At 54.7% G+C, this 13,950-nt stretch overlaps 1 long non-coding RNA gene across 1 annotated transcript in view; it reads right to left on the reverse strand.

The window, feature by feature from the left end:
- Nucleotides 1-7,098: 7,098 nt before the first annotated feature.
- The window catches only part of LOC114485120 (uncharacterized), an 18,437-nt gene continuing 11,585 nt past the window's right edge, over nt 7,099-13,950 (reverse strand). Inside the window, exons 2-3 of the long non-coding RNA XR_003678602.2 lie at nt 10,728-10,996; nt 7,099-7,515 (exon numbers count right to left, since the gene is read on the reverse strand). This is a non-coding gene — a long non-coding RNA (uncharacterized lncRNA). The remainder of the gene's footprint in view (nt 7,516-10,727; nt 10,997-13,950) is intronic.

Genomic DNA, 13,950 nt, shown 5'->3' on the forward strand with positions numbered 1-13,950 from the left:
GAAGCAGGGGAGTGACTTGGTTGGGGTTATATTTTTGATCTCTCCAGCTGCCATGTGGAAAGGTTGTATAGGGGACAAATGTGAAGACCAGGTTGGAAACAACTGCAGATGTCCAGACGAGTGTTGATGGTGGTTTGGACCAAGGTAATGAGAGTGAATACAGGGCTAGATGGCCAGGGCTGGCGGGAGGCCCAGGGCTCTGCATTTGGTTTCATTTTTCCTTTTTACACAATCCACCCCAGGGCTCTGGGTCACTGGACTTTCCCTAGCACGGCTGGTAGAGTCCACAGCAGGCTGTCGATCTGGCCTTTTCCTCCTCCTGGCCCCCTCCCTGCCCGGCCCTGGACCCCAACCCTCCTCTCCAAGAGCAAGCCCAGCCCCAGTTACTCTGTTAATGTCTCCCCCAGAGCCCAGACTTCACCTGTGGTCCTCCCAATATGCTGTTGCAGGGAGGGCCCCAAGGGTCTGGACCGACAGAGGCAGATATGTTCCAGGATCCTTGATCATAGAGAAATACTTGAAGATAGCTTGCCAGAGGGTAGCCTCTATCTTGGGAAAGTTTTCCTCTGATCCAGACTGTTGCTGAAATGGGGCAGCAGCAGACATACTCTCCTTACTTACTCAGGCCTCAGGCACTTGGATTGGCAGTGGCTGGAGAGCTGTATTGAGGAGGGCTCTGAGGCTGCATCTGGGCTCCTAGGAGGGAGAGTCATAATTGATTAGGAATCCCTATTGTGGGTCCAGGACAGAGGATGGGGGTCATGTTGGCCTCATCTTTGTGTCTCCAGCATGTAGTAGGTCCTCAGGCTTGCCCTCTCCCATTGTGCCCCTAAATCTTCAAGTATAATCGATGCTGTTTGAAAACATCCTGCGGACTTGCTTTCCTCATCTGTGAAATGGGGCGGATGATGACAGTGCCCCGAAGAGGCTGGGAGGCTTAGAGGAGAGGCTTCCCTGCTCCCCAGAAGTGACCGGAAACAGAGGTGCTGAGAGCTGCGTTGTCCAAAGTCATGCAGCTGGGAGATGGCAAGGCTGAGATTTGAACTCAGGGCCCCTGAGTCGGGGAGGGCAGGCGGAACAGTTGGGCTGGGGAGGGGAAGATGCTGCCCAGATCTCCCTGTGACCCTGGACCCCACTTCTCCTTTCTGCCCAGTGTACTCAGCACACAGGAAACCTGGCTGGGGCCTCCCTTGCCCATCCTGTCTGCAGCCGGGTGGACACGGGGTCCTGGCGTCACCCGCCGCCCCCCCGGGCCTCCCACTTCCTGTCTTGTGCAAGATGAGGCGTGCCCTGCGTGGAATGGGCAGGCGGCTCTGGCGGATGGGTGGATGGGTGAGTGGGGGCCTCTCAGGCAGGGTCACTGGCCACGGTTACCGCTAGCAGGCCTGGCCTAGCCCCCGCCCCTTCCTCCTCCTCCTCTGTTTCCCCAAAGTTCAGGCAGCCTTGAGCAAGAGGCTGGGGGACCCGGGAAATCTGGGGAGGCCACCCAGCCAACATCTTGTCCCAACAGAGCAGGCCTGGGCGGGCTTGGGTCCTTATGGAGAGGGTCCCAAACGACCATGGCAACTATAATAATAATGGCTTCCATTTATTGAATGCCTGTGACACAGGCACCATCTCACTGGAACACAAATATTTATATAAGCACCTACTACTACTTGCATGTGCTGTTTTAAACCCTCTGTATCTAGTGTCCCATTGAATCCTCACAAAAAGCTTGTGAGGTAGCTTTTGTATTAATGATCCCCTTCTTCAGATGAGGAAACCGAGGCTCTGAGAGGTGGAGGGACTTGCCCACGGTCGAGCAGCTCAGCTGCATGCCACTGAAGGTCGTTGTCTGTATCCTGGGGCCAGCACTGTTCTGGAAGTCGAGAGATCCAGAAGGCAGGGGCATCTGGCCACTCTCCACCTGGGCAGCCCATGGCATGTGGGTGGCCTCTGTGGGCCTCAGTTTTCCCGACTGTACCAGCTCTGGTTTCTCGGGCTTATGTTTGTGGGTCAGAAGGTCTGGGGCAGTGCCAGGGTAGGCAGCGTGGGGAAGGAAGAGGACCAGAGACACTTCTGGGATGGCTGCAGTCCCACAGCCCCAGGTACTAAGAGTGCCCACCTGGCAGGTCACACTTGTGGTCACCGTCCTCGATCTCTCTGCCTGAGGGCTTCCTCTGGCTGCAGGAGTGCGGGGTGGAAGTTTGAGACCCTCACCAACAGAGGTGGGAACCGGTGGGTAAATACCCTGGCGTCCTCGCTCTGGGGGTGTTCTGCTCCTTTTCCCACAGGTTCCTGGGGGCTGAGCCCACACAGGCAATCTGCTCAGCCCGCTTCCTTGTCTCACTTCCTCACTCCCTACTGATGTCTCTGGGATCACCTCCCAAATAAACGGCTTGCACCCAAATCCTTGTCTTGGGTCAATTTTGCCCACTTAAGCTGGCAACTTTACCTCTCTGAGGTTGAGTCGTGAATCAGACAGACGTGAGTTTGAATCCTGGCACTGCCGCTGACCTTGCCTGTGACCTTGGGAACCTGCCCCCTCTCTCAGAACCTCAGTTCCTCCATCTGTGAAGCAGCAACTTAGGACCTGAGAACCAAGTGATGACGACATGGACAGGGGAGTGTGAGGTCATGGGGACCAGAGCCGAGTTTCCAGCTGCAGGGCCCACAGGTGATGCTAGGTGCCATCTCTGAAGGCTTCTGGGGTGGGATGTGTAGGCTGGGAAAGAGGGAAAAGGGAACAGCCTGGACAGAGGTGTGGAGGAAGGTCTGGCCGTGAGTCCTTCTCAGCCTTGTTTGGCTGGCAGGGGAGGTGGATGGGTGGGAAAGACAGACAACCTATTCCATCCCCTCCCTGCTGCCTCCTGGGATTCCAGGGAGCCTAGTGGGATGCTTAGAGCCCAGCAAAGAACGGTGAGTTCGCTTACTGTGGGGTGAGAGGTTGGGCCGGTTAAGGGAGCTATATCTGCAGGGCTCTCATCAGGGAGACAGCTCTCATCCCGGGGGTCACAGATTCCAGGGCTACCTGTCCATGGGGTCTCTTCACCGATTCTGTGCTTGAGGCAGGGGTGTGGGGGACTAGGTGCCCCCTTTTACCCTGGGTGGGTCCTCATGCCCAGAAGGGGCCCCTTCCCTCCACCACAGACCTGGGGTCCTCCGTGATGGCAACCGCAGCCACCTGGCTGCCCAGCCTCCAGACCCGGGTTTCCCTCCCCTGCCCCCATGGCTAGTACACCAGCGAGCTTGTCCAAATGTCCAAGGGTCCATCTCCAGTGCCCCAACCTGGTCCAGCACCGCCTTCTCCCACTGGGACCTTTGCAGCTGCCTCCTCTTTGGGCTTCCTGCCTCCACTCTTGCCTCTTAAGCCAGAGGGATTCCCTTAGAACCCCAAACAGTTCCTGTCCCTCCTCTGCTCAGAACGCTCCATGGCTCCCAATGCTCTCAGAGCAGTTGCCAAAGTCCTTACAGCAACCCACAAGGCTCTGGGGGATCACCCCACCCCCTGCCACCTCCCAGCCCTCTCTAACTTCGCTCCCTCCCCCCAACCCCAGCCCACCTGCTCTCCCCAATTTTCTGCTCAGCTGTAACCACACTGACCTCCTCCTTGTGCCACAAACACACCAATTATGCTGCTGCCTCAGGGCCTTTGCACTTGCTCTTTCCTCTGGAATAGAGAACCCTCTTCCTCTTCTTCCCTCAGCCGTCACTGTGGCAATTCCTTCTCTGCAGTCAGGCCTCAGCTCCAAAGTCATCCCTCGGAGAGGCCCTCCCTGGCTAGCCCCTCATTTCTATCACCTCATGCTCTTTTATTTTCTTCCTAGGACTTAGTGCTTATCCTAGAAGATCTCCCTGCTTGTTTATCCCATTTCTTGTCTGTTTTCTTCCACTGGAATGTCACCATCACTCAAGGGGGGGACTTTTGTCTGTGTTGTTCATTGCTGTACACCCAGCCCCCAGCACAGTGCCTGTACAGAGCACGTGCCCAGTAAACACTTGTGAATGAATGAATGAATGAATGATTTTTTGACAGATGAGGGGGCTAAGGCCCAGAGAACGCCCTAGGGGACTCACAGTCCAGTGCTCTTGCTCCTGACTCACCTTGGTCTCTGGAGCAGTTTGTTGCCAGTGAAACCCCAGTGCATGCTAAGTTTGGGGTTCCTTGGTGCAGATCTCAGCCCCTGCCTGTCTTGTTTTGTCCTATGGGACTGTAGGCAAGTCAGTTTCCTCATCTGAAGGACGTGTCATGTGAAGGTCCCAGCAGCACAGAATTGAGGTGTGTGGGATGGGATGGTGTGTGGTGAGGGCTCGGCACATAATAGGTGCTCAGTAAATAGGAGTGGGGTTGGCTGTGGGGGAGGCTCTGGTTTGCATTCCCTTCCCCCTCTGCTCCAGGGCCTGCAATTACCACTTATCCTGGTCAGTGGGCTTGAGAGATTCCATGTGTGGGCAGGGCTGTGGCCAGGGTGCTCGCCTGGCCTCCCAGCAGGTCCCACGGGCACTATCCGGCCCAGGCTGACATTCCAGGCACATTTCCCAGCCCTAGGGCTGCGGCAGATCAGCACAGGCTGGGGGTGGGGGTCGTAGGCTAGACAAACCAATCAGCCTCCCAGTTTGGGCCTCCTGTCTGCTAGCTTCCTGCTGGGTCTCCCGAGGTCCAGAGGGGTCTCCAAGTCCTTCCTTCTCTCTCCAGCTGCCACCATCACCTCTCATGCACCCTGGCACAGAGGCCTCCATTCCGTCCCTCCAGAAATTCCCTCTCCACACTAGCCAGAGGGGTCCTGTAAAACTATGGATCAGCCCACATTACTCCCCTGCTGTGTGGGATCCCCGGTGCTCTGAGAGTCAACCTCAGGTTCTTCCCTTGGCTCACGAGGCTCTGTATCAGAGGGACCTCCTCTCCCTCCCCCTCCTCCTCACTCACCCTTCCAGACATATTGGCTTCCCCTGTGTCTCTGAAATGACCCAAGCTCATGCTGCCTCAGGGCCTTTGCACTGGCTGTCCCTCTGTCTGGAACACTTTTCTCCCAGTGTCCACAGGCCCCCCTCCACCTCCCCTCCCCACCTAGTATTCCATGTCCCCATCCCTGCTTTATGTTCCCCTGGGGTGCTCATCACCTTCTGGCACACTGTAGATTTTTCTTATCCACAAGTGCAGAGATTTTTGTCTTTTTGGCTCTCTGCTGGATCTCCAGTGTCCAGCACAGTGCCTGGAACATAACTGGTGCTTGACAAACATTTGTTGAACAGCTCTATGAGTTGTTGGCAGATAAGAACAGTGAGGTCCCTCGGGGTAGGTGACCAGCCCAAGGCCATACAGCTAGTCCAAGATTAAGCCAGGAGAGGAGCCCAGGTTCATCAGATCCTGGAGCCAGCATCTTGGAAACTGCTTCAGGAGAATAACAGACGGGATCGAGACCCTAGCAGTGGATCCTGATGATTCTGCCGCCCCGCCAGCCCCAGGCTGGGCAGTGCTTGGGCCGGTCCAGGAGTCCCGGCCTGCCTGCCCAGGCATTCCAGGCTCCAGCCCAGGTTCTGAGCTTTCTATTTTGAGCCTCCTAGTCCTGAGGACTGTGTGTTCCCAGCAGGCGGCGCGGGCCAGAGGCTGAGCCTGGGTGTGGCTGTCACCCTATCTGGGGCCTGGTGGTGGCGGGAGCTGGAGCTGGAGCCCCAGCAGGGAGCCCAAGGACCCAGATTCCTGGGTCTTTAACCTACTGGCTGCTGAGGCCTCTGAGGCAAGTCTTGTTCTCTGTCTGGCTGTCCCCCATTCAAGCTCCTGCCCTGGTATCTTGCAGGAGTGGTACCGACTCATCCTACCTTGGATTAAACCCCTCTGATTGTCCCCAGGACTTCAGGGCCTATTTGAGCTCTGGTTCTGCCCCTTTATAGCTGTGTGACCTTGGGCAAGTCACTCCACCTCTCTGAGCCCATTTCCTTATCTGGGAAATGAGCACAATAAGAGTACCTATCTCCTGAGATTGCTGAGGAGATTCAGTGTGATAAAATTGATGAAAGTGCCTTGCACTCAGGAAGTCCTCAATAATTAGCCCCCCACCCTCGGGGGGCATTTCCTCCCCATGGCAATTTCTCCCGTTGCCCTCCTTACCACCTGGTACTTTTGTATTAGTTTGCACATTGGTTGCCTAGCTGCCTTCCCATCTAGAACGTCAGCTCCACCAGGGCAGGGACTTTTGTTTGCCTTTTCACTGCTGCATCCCCTGCAGTCCAGCACAGTATCTGGCAAACAGCAGGTGCTCAATAAATAAATGTTTGTTGAAAGAATTGATGAGTAAATAGTGACCCACTGGGGAACACAGGCCCTAAGCTCTGAAAGTGTGTCCTCACCCCCCTTCCCTGGCCCAGGGAGGGGGGTACCTAGGGTCCTCAGGTGCTTGTTGGTACCAGACAACCGTGCTCCAGCTGATCCAGTAGCCAGTGAAGCTGCCAAGTCAGTATCATCTTCATTTCACAGATGCGGAGAATGAGGCTCAGAGAGGGGGAGTCATTTGTCTAATGTCACACAGCGGTCATTGTCTGAGCCAGGATTCCAACCCAGGATTGTGTATGGGATGGATCATTTTTTCCCTGGAAGGAGTTGGGGGTAATGGAGAGCATGGTGGAGCTGGGAGGGGGTCCCAGGGAGGGAGGAAGGGATGGGAGGTGTGCCACCCCTCTCGAGTTCCATCTCTCTTTGTATCTCTGTTTCTCTTTTCATCTCCCTAGATTCCTCTGTCTCTGTCTTTGTCCTGTCTCTCTCTGTGTGTTTCTCTCTCTCTGTCTCTCTCCCTCCCTTGTGTATTTGACCCACTGCCCAGGAGGGAGTGCTGGTAGCAGACTCCTGGTGTGGGGAGGACTGAGCTGAGGACCTAGAGCCAGACCCTGTTCCAGGCCCAGCGTGGGCCCCAGGGTCTTGGTCTCAGTCTCCAAATTTCAGAGTATAGAGAGCCGCAGGCTCAGTTTCAGAAGACCTGGGCTGGAATTTCAGCTTTGTCATATCTCAGCTCTATGGCATTGGTCACTTAACCTCAGTTTCTGTAAAATGGGACTATTGACACCCCTATTTCATAGAGTTTTTTTTTTTAATTTATTTTATTTAATTTATTTTTGGCTGCGTTGGGTCTTTGTTGCTGCGTGCAGGCTTTCTCTAGTTGCGGCGAGCTCGGGCTAGTCTTCGTTGCGCTGCGTGGGCTTCTCATTGCAGTGGCTTCTCTTGTTGCGGAGCTTGGGCTCTAGGTGCGTGGGCTCAGTAGTTGTGGCACGCGGGCTCAGTAGTTGTGGCTCGCGGGGTCTAGAGCACAGGCTCAGTAGTTGTGGTGCACGGGCTTAGTTGCTCTGCAGCATGTGGGATCTTCCCACACCAGGGTTTGAACCTGTGTCCCCTGCATCGGCAGGTGGATTCTTAACCACTGCGCCACCAGGGAAGTCCTCTCATAGGGTTTTATAGGAGGAATGATACAAGGTCCATTCCTGGCTTCCTGAAGCCCCAAGTAACAAGGGAGGCAGTCAATAAACAGCTAATTGTAATGATTTCTTTATAAGAAGTGGAGAAAGTGAGATTCAGACTCATTTCACTCATTCATCAAATATTATTGAGTGCCTACTATGTGCTAGGTGCTCTGATTTGCATTCACTATCCCAAGGGTTGTCAAACTATGGCCCTCGGGCCAAATCTGGCCCACAGCTTGTTTTTGTAAAAAAAATTTTTATTGGCACACAGCGTGCCCATTCATTTACTTATCTATAACTGCCTGCACCCTGCAACTACCTGTTGAGTAGTTGTGAGAGAGACCATACTACCCACAAAGGTGAAAATATTTACTGTCTGTTTCTTTACAGAAAAAGTTTGCTCATCCCTGGATTAACCCATCACAGTCTTGGGAGGAAAGAGGGATCCTAACTCTGATTTTACAGATTAGAAACTAAAGTCTTTGTCCAGTGACTCTCACAAGGTTGGATCTTGATAAACAGTATCTGGGTCTTATTCTTCCTCCCCTGCCCCTTAGGGACCCTCCCAATTCTGGTTCCCATTTGCACGGATGTCGAGTGGGCAAATCAAACCCCACTGTGGAAAGAATACTCTTTGGAGGTCAGGTAGATCTGAGTTTGAATTTTGCCTCAGTCCCTCTCTTGCTGGTACCCTTGGGTGAGAGGTCTGACACACAGGGTGCTTAATCAACGTCACACTCCTGCTCTGAGCCTCAGCTTTATTTTAGGCTCCATCCAGGTTATGGCAGGGGGTGGGGTGGGATGGGGAGTTTTGCAAATCGCAGCCATTGGCCAGCTGGCCTTTACGGCTGCAGTGAATGGTGGAGAGTGAGGCATCAGAGGAAGAGCACTTACGGACGACCGAGAGGCTTCCTAGAGCTGCATATAAGTGGTGGGGGGAATCTCAGTGTCCCCTAAGTCTGCCCTAGAGTCTTAGTGTCTCTCCCCTGGCTTGAGACCTCAATCTGGTCCTTGACTGTACCTCCCTCATCTCTCCCAAGCTCCTTTCCCAGCTTCCGTCCTGCTGACTTCGGGGAGCTCCAGGTTTGCCCTCAGCCTTTTTACAGGGGACCCAGAATCACCAAGAGGCAGTCCTTCCCACTGCCTGGGGGAGGTACCTCAGGAACCTCTGGCTTCCCCCCGTCCCAGCGCCCTGCATCATGATCAGCAGCTGCTGAGAATGGCAGTAACTCTCCCCTGATGACTTTGCCCACTGCCTACTGTACCTCTACTAGAGCAGCCTTCTAGAATGAATTAATTCAGTAATTTATTTTCCCAATGCTAGGTGACAGCTTGGTCAAATTCCTTCACCCTCGGCTCCGCAAATGGGCTCTGGTGGTAGCTACCCTGTCAGAAGTTGTGAGAATGAGATGAGTCAGTGAGAGGAAGTGCTTGGCATGGCCTTGACCATAGTGGGCGCTCAGGACATGGTGCTCAGGGATTTATTCGAGGGTCCCTGGATGCTCCCTGAGGATTCCTCAAGGCCAGCCTGGTGCTGGAGTGTGGGCAAGAGGGGGACAGAGGTGCCAAAGACCCAGTTCTTGTCCTCTCTAAACGCTGGTGATTTCCAAATGCATCTCTTCAACCTGGACACTTTCCCTGACTCCAGACACGAGTCTCCACTCGCCCCTCCTAATTGCCACCGGGGTGGCTGACGGGAGCCCCAGACTCAGCCCAGCCATGAGCCCGCTCCTGATCTACCCCCAAAGCACCCCGTCTCAGTTAACTGCTCCTCCATTCTCCAGGTACTCCCCCAAACCTGGGAGTTGTCTCCTACCCTTTGTTCTCACTCACCTTGGTATCTGATTGCTCACCACATCCTGTCAGCTCCACCTTCGAAATACATCCAGAATCAGCCTGCATCGCCCCAGCTCCAGTGCCCCTGCCATGGTCCATGCCACCAGCATCGCCCATCTGAGGGCCTCATCCCCTACGGTCTGTTCTCCACACATAGCCAGAGAGGTCCCCTTAGGACCTAAGTCAGATCCTGTCCCTCCCCTCCTCAGAGACCTCTCATGGCTCCCACCTCACTCAGAGTCAAAGTCAAGGTCCTCCTCATGGCCGACAAGGCCCTGTGTGACCCCCTGACCCCAGCAAACCCTATACCTCTCTGATGACCTTGTCTCTTCCACTTTCCCCCATGCTTACTTCCTTCGAGCCTGATGGCCTCCTTGCTGTTCCTCTAATAAACTATGGATCACTCTACCTCAGGGCCTTTGCACGTGCTGTTCCTTCTGCCTGGAACCCTCATCTACCATGTATTCCCATGATTCCCTCCCTCACCCCCTTCAGGTGGCAGCTCAGATGTCACCCCTCAGAGCAGCCTTCTCTGAGCCCCACCCTCACCAGCTTAAACATTCTCCACCTCCTAAACTGTCTCTCTCCATACTCTGATCCTGCTTTGTTATTCCTTTATGGGTAGAGGAGATGGCACAGGGGAAAGAAGAGAAAGAAACTCCCGACAAGGGGACGGCATGTGCAAAGGCCTGGAAGTATGAACAGTGTGAGGGGTGCAGGGTGGTGGATGAGGGGGAGATTGGTGAAGATAGCAGGGCAGAGAGACCCAGGCAGCTGAGCTCCAGGATAAAGCATCAGCCGGGCAGGAGGAAAAAGAGCTCTGGGCCAGCATTCAGTAGGCCGGGGTCACCCTGACTCTGTTGCTCCCTTGGCTGTGTGACCTCAAGAAGCCATGCCTCTCTCTGGACCCAAGAATCCACAACGGCTATTGGAGACCACCTGAGTGGATTCATTATTTGACAAGTGGGGAAACAGGCTGCGATGCTTCTATGACCTGGTTAAATCCTCAGGGACGGGGATAAGCCGGGAACTGCTAGCAGTTACTCATAACTTAGCTCAGATGAGCTCCCTGGATTCTTGGCTACCCAGTGCCCCTTAGACCCAGTGGGCCTGGGAGGCAGGCTGAGGCTCCCTGCAGGGCTCTGGTTGCTTCATCACAGCTTCCACGGCTATGACCAAGGCAGGTGACACATGCTGTCTGGGGGTCACCCTTGGGCCCTGCAGCCTGTGGCACACACTCCCACCTCCCCACACAGCCCGACTTGTGCTCTGCTCCCTGTGCTGCCATTTCCTGCCTGTGTGACTCTGGGCAAGTCACTTCCCCTCTCTGAGCCTCAATTTCCTCTTCTGTAAGAGGAGATAAGAGCGGTACCCGCCCTCCTGGCTGTTAGGAGGATTTACTCTGCCCCTGCCACACTGGCCCTCTTGCTGTTCCTCAGACATGCCAGGCGTGCTCGTACCTCGGGGCCTTTGCCCTTGTTGTTCCCTCTGCCTGGAACACCGTTCCCGAGGATGGCTTGCTCTCACGCCTGCAGGTCTCTGCTTAAATGTCACAGCTCAGCCTTCGCTGACTCTTGGCACTCCCTTCCTCACTTCATTTGTCTCCGGAGCTCTCACCACACTTCCCAGCGCGTCCTGGGTTTTGCTTGTCTGTCTACCCCGTTGAGGATGGCAGCTCCACTTTTGTCTCTCTTGATCATCGTTATGTTCCCAGCCCCCAACATGGCACCTGGCACAAGAGAATGCGCAATAAGGACTTGTAGAATGGATGGATGAATGAATGAATGTAAAGTGCTCAGCAACGTGCCCTCCCCATGGTAAGCGCTTGGTACCCGACGTCCTAATGTGGTGAATGGTGTTATTTTTGGCAGATGCTTTCCAGTGCCCCTTCCCTCCCGGCCCCCTCAAATCCTGTCCTCACTCTCCCGGCGCTCCTGCTTTCTCTGCCCGGCCCAGATCCCTGGCCCAGCTCGCTACTGCCTGCGCAGTCTTGTCCCTGGGTCAGGGTGACCTCTGGGGAATCGCAGGCCTGTGGGGCGGCCTCCCTCAGGCTCTGCCTCTGGCTCCTCTTATATCCCCGGGGGCAGAGGCTTCTGGGAAATGGGCAGAGCAAGGCTTTGAAGCTCCCCTGGGTCAGACCCACTGAGCTCCTGGGCCTTCCTTCTTCATTGCCTGATGTGACCCCATTATTGCGTAAATGGGGACAGTGAGGCTAGAGAGGGACTGCCATGTTCGGTGGCTAGCCTTCGGGGCTCCTGAAACGTCCAGGGTAGCTTCCGGGACCCTGGCTCCTTTGTCCCTTGGAACAGGGCTGGGGCTCAGGAGCCTGTTTTCCGGATGGCAAGACTGAACCCCATACAGGCTTTGGGCCCAGGCTTGGATCTCATCCTCCCACTTCCTGGCTGGGTGACCCGAGGCTTGTCACTTGGTCCCGCTGAGCCTCAGTTTCCTTGTCTGTAGAATGGCACGTCAGTGATACCCAGCTCATGGGGGTGTCTGGGAGGACAAGACCAGCCATCCCACTCACATCAAGGGTTCCTGGCCCCTCCCCTGGGTCTCCCAAGCTCCCGAGCCCCTGGGCCCTCGCCCAGTTCAGGGACCTGGCATTGTTACCTCCTCGTTGGGGTAACTGACAGACCCAGGAGATCGTTGCTGCTGCTGCTTTATTTTTTTTCCCTTCCCCAACCTCTCCCCTCATCATTCCGGTCTCCCTCCTCCAGAACCAGCTTGTTTTTGTTTTCTGTTTTTACGGCTCCATAAATGAGTCACAGGCCTGATTTGATTTAATTTCGTTGTAATTGTTATCTTTTCAAGCTTGTTTTTTTCCACTCGGTTACTCACGAGACCACAAAATCTAAACAGGACGGGGCCTTCCCCGGCCCGGCCTCCTGGTTCTCCGGGGCTCAGGGCCAGGGTCAGCAGCTCCCAGAGGGCTGAGGTGGGGTCCGTGGGGCTTCTGGGGGGAGGTGTTTAGTGTCCTGCGCAGGACTGGATGTCCCGAGTCCTCAGGCTGTAGCCTTGTTCTGAGTGCTGTGTGACCTTGGGAGAGTTATTTAAGCTCTCTGGGCGCAATTCCCCAGCATCCTCCTTGGCAAGCTTTAGAACAGGGAGTCAAAAACTCAGACACTTTGGGGCCAAGAGGTGACGTGATGAGTGAGGTGGGCTGGGTGGTGACGGCAGTGAACTGCGGAGAACAGGCCCTTCTCAGGGGACGGCTGCTTCTCAGCCAGCACGCGGCCCACGTCTTTCAATTTACCGAGAGAAGCCAGAAATCCGAGGTCATGTGTGAAAAGTCCTGATTTTTAAATGTTGGCCAATGAATCAATTAAAAACAACACACAGAACCCAACTTGGTGTACACCTCTGGTTTGGAAGTTTCTAGAAGCTGTGGCTGGAGTTCTTTCTCCTTCCACACCTTTGCCTGAGCAGTTCCCACTTCCCGGAGCACTGTCCCCTCTTCCTTACCTCATCATTCTCTGCTGTCCCACAGCCCCTTGGGCGCCCCTGGTCACCGCAGTGTTGGGGACCAGCCTTTTAGTCATTCCTCTCACGGACGGTGAGCTGAGGAGGTCACCAGCCTCATCCGCTTTTGTATTCCCTGCATCCGGCGCCTAGGGGGTACGCAACCTACTTTTGTTTTTATGTTATTTTCTCCATGGTGCGTTTGTCTTATTTATTTGAGACCACCTTCGTAATGGGAAAATTAGCCCCTTAATTGTTAAAAATCATAAAAATATGTTTACTGGTTTGTTATTTGTTTCTAAAATGGGGCACAATCATTCTTTAGTTATTCAAAAACCGGAGGTGCTGGGCTGGCCCCTCCTGGGGTGTGGAATGGGCTGCAGGAGCCAGTGAGGGGTTGAGGAGTGGGGGCTTTGTGGGAGGGAAGGAAGGCAGGACTCCAGCCAGGGGTAAGGAGGGGCTGAGGGCTGCTCCCCGGAAGCTTGCTTATAGGGCTTCCCTGGTGGCGCAGCGGTTAAGAATCCGCCTGCCAGTGCAGGGGACACGGGTTCGAGCTCTGGTCCGGGAAGATCCCACATGCCGCGGAGCAACTAAGCCCGTGCGCCACAGCTACTGAGCCCGCGCTCTAGAGCCTGCGAGCCACAACTACTGAAGCCCACACGCCTAGAGCCCGTGCTTCGCAACAAGAGAACCCACCGCAATGAGAAGCCCGTGCACCGCAACGAAGACTAGCCCCGGCTCGTCTCAACTAGAGGAAGCTCATGCGCAGCAACAAAGACCCAACGCAGCCAAAAATAAATAAATAAATAAATAGATTTTAAAAAGAAGCTTGGTTATAGCCATGTGACCAGTGCCCACCAATCGGGTGCATCTGGGCCTGTTTTATGAATCGGAAGTTGGAAGTGATTGGGGGGTACTCAGGAGTCCATTCTGGGGTGGGCGGGGCCACAGCATCCTCTACTTTTCCAGAGGCTTCAGTGGGCGGGCCAGTTATGGGGGCAGTGACCAGGGCCCGGTGGTGGCCATAGTGCAGGCTGAATAACTCTCTCCATGATTATGTCGCATTGGTCACATGCAATGAAAAGGTCATAACACTGTGCTGTCACGCAATTTTGTTTAAATATATTTGAGTTTTCTTTTTTTTTTTTTTTTTTTTTTTTTTGCGTTACGCGGGCCTCTCACTGTTGCGGCCTCTCCCGTTGCGGAGCACAGGCTCCGGAC

The sequence above is a fragment of the Physeter macrocephalus genome, unplaced genomic scaffold, assembly GCF_002837175.3.
Source record: "Physeter macrocephalus isolate SW-GA unplaced genomic scaffold, ASM283717v5 random_675, whole genome shotgun sequence".
In the NCBI taxonomy this organism is placed as follows: domain Eukaryota; kingdom Metazoa; phylum Chordata; class Mammalia; order Artiodactyla; family Physeteridae; genus Physeter; species Physeter macrocephalus.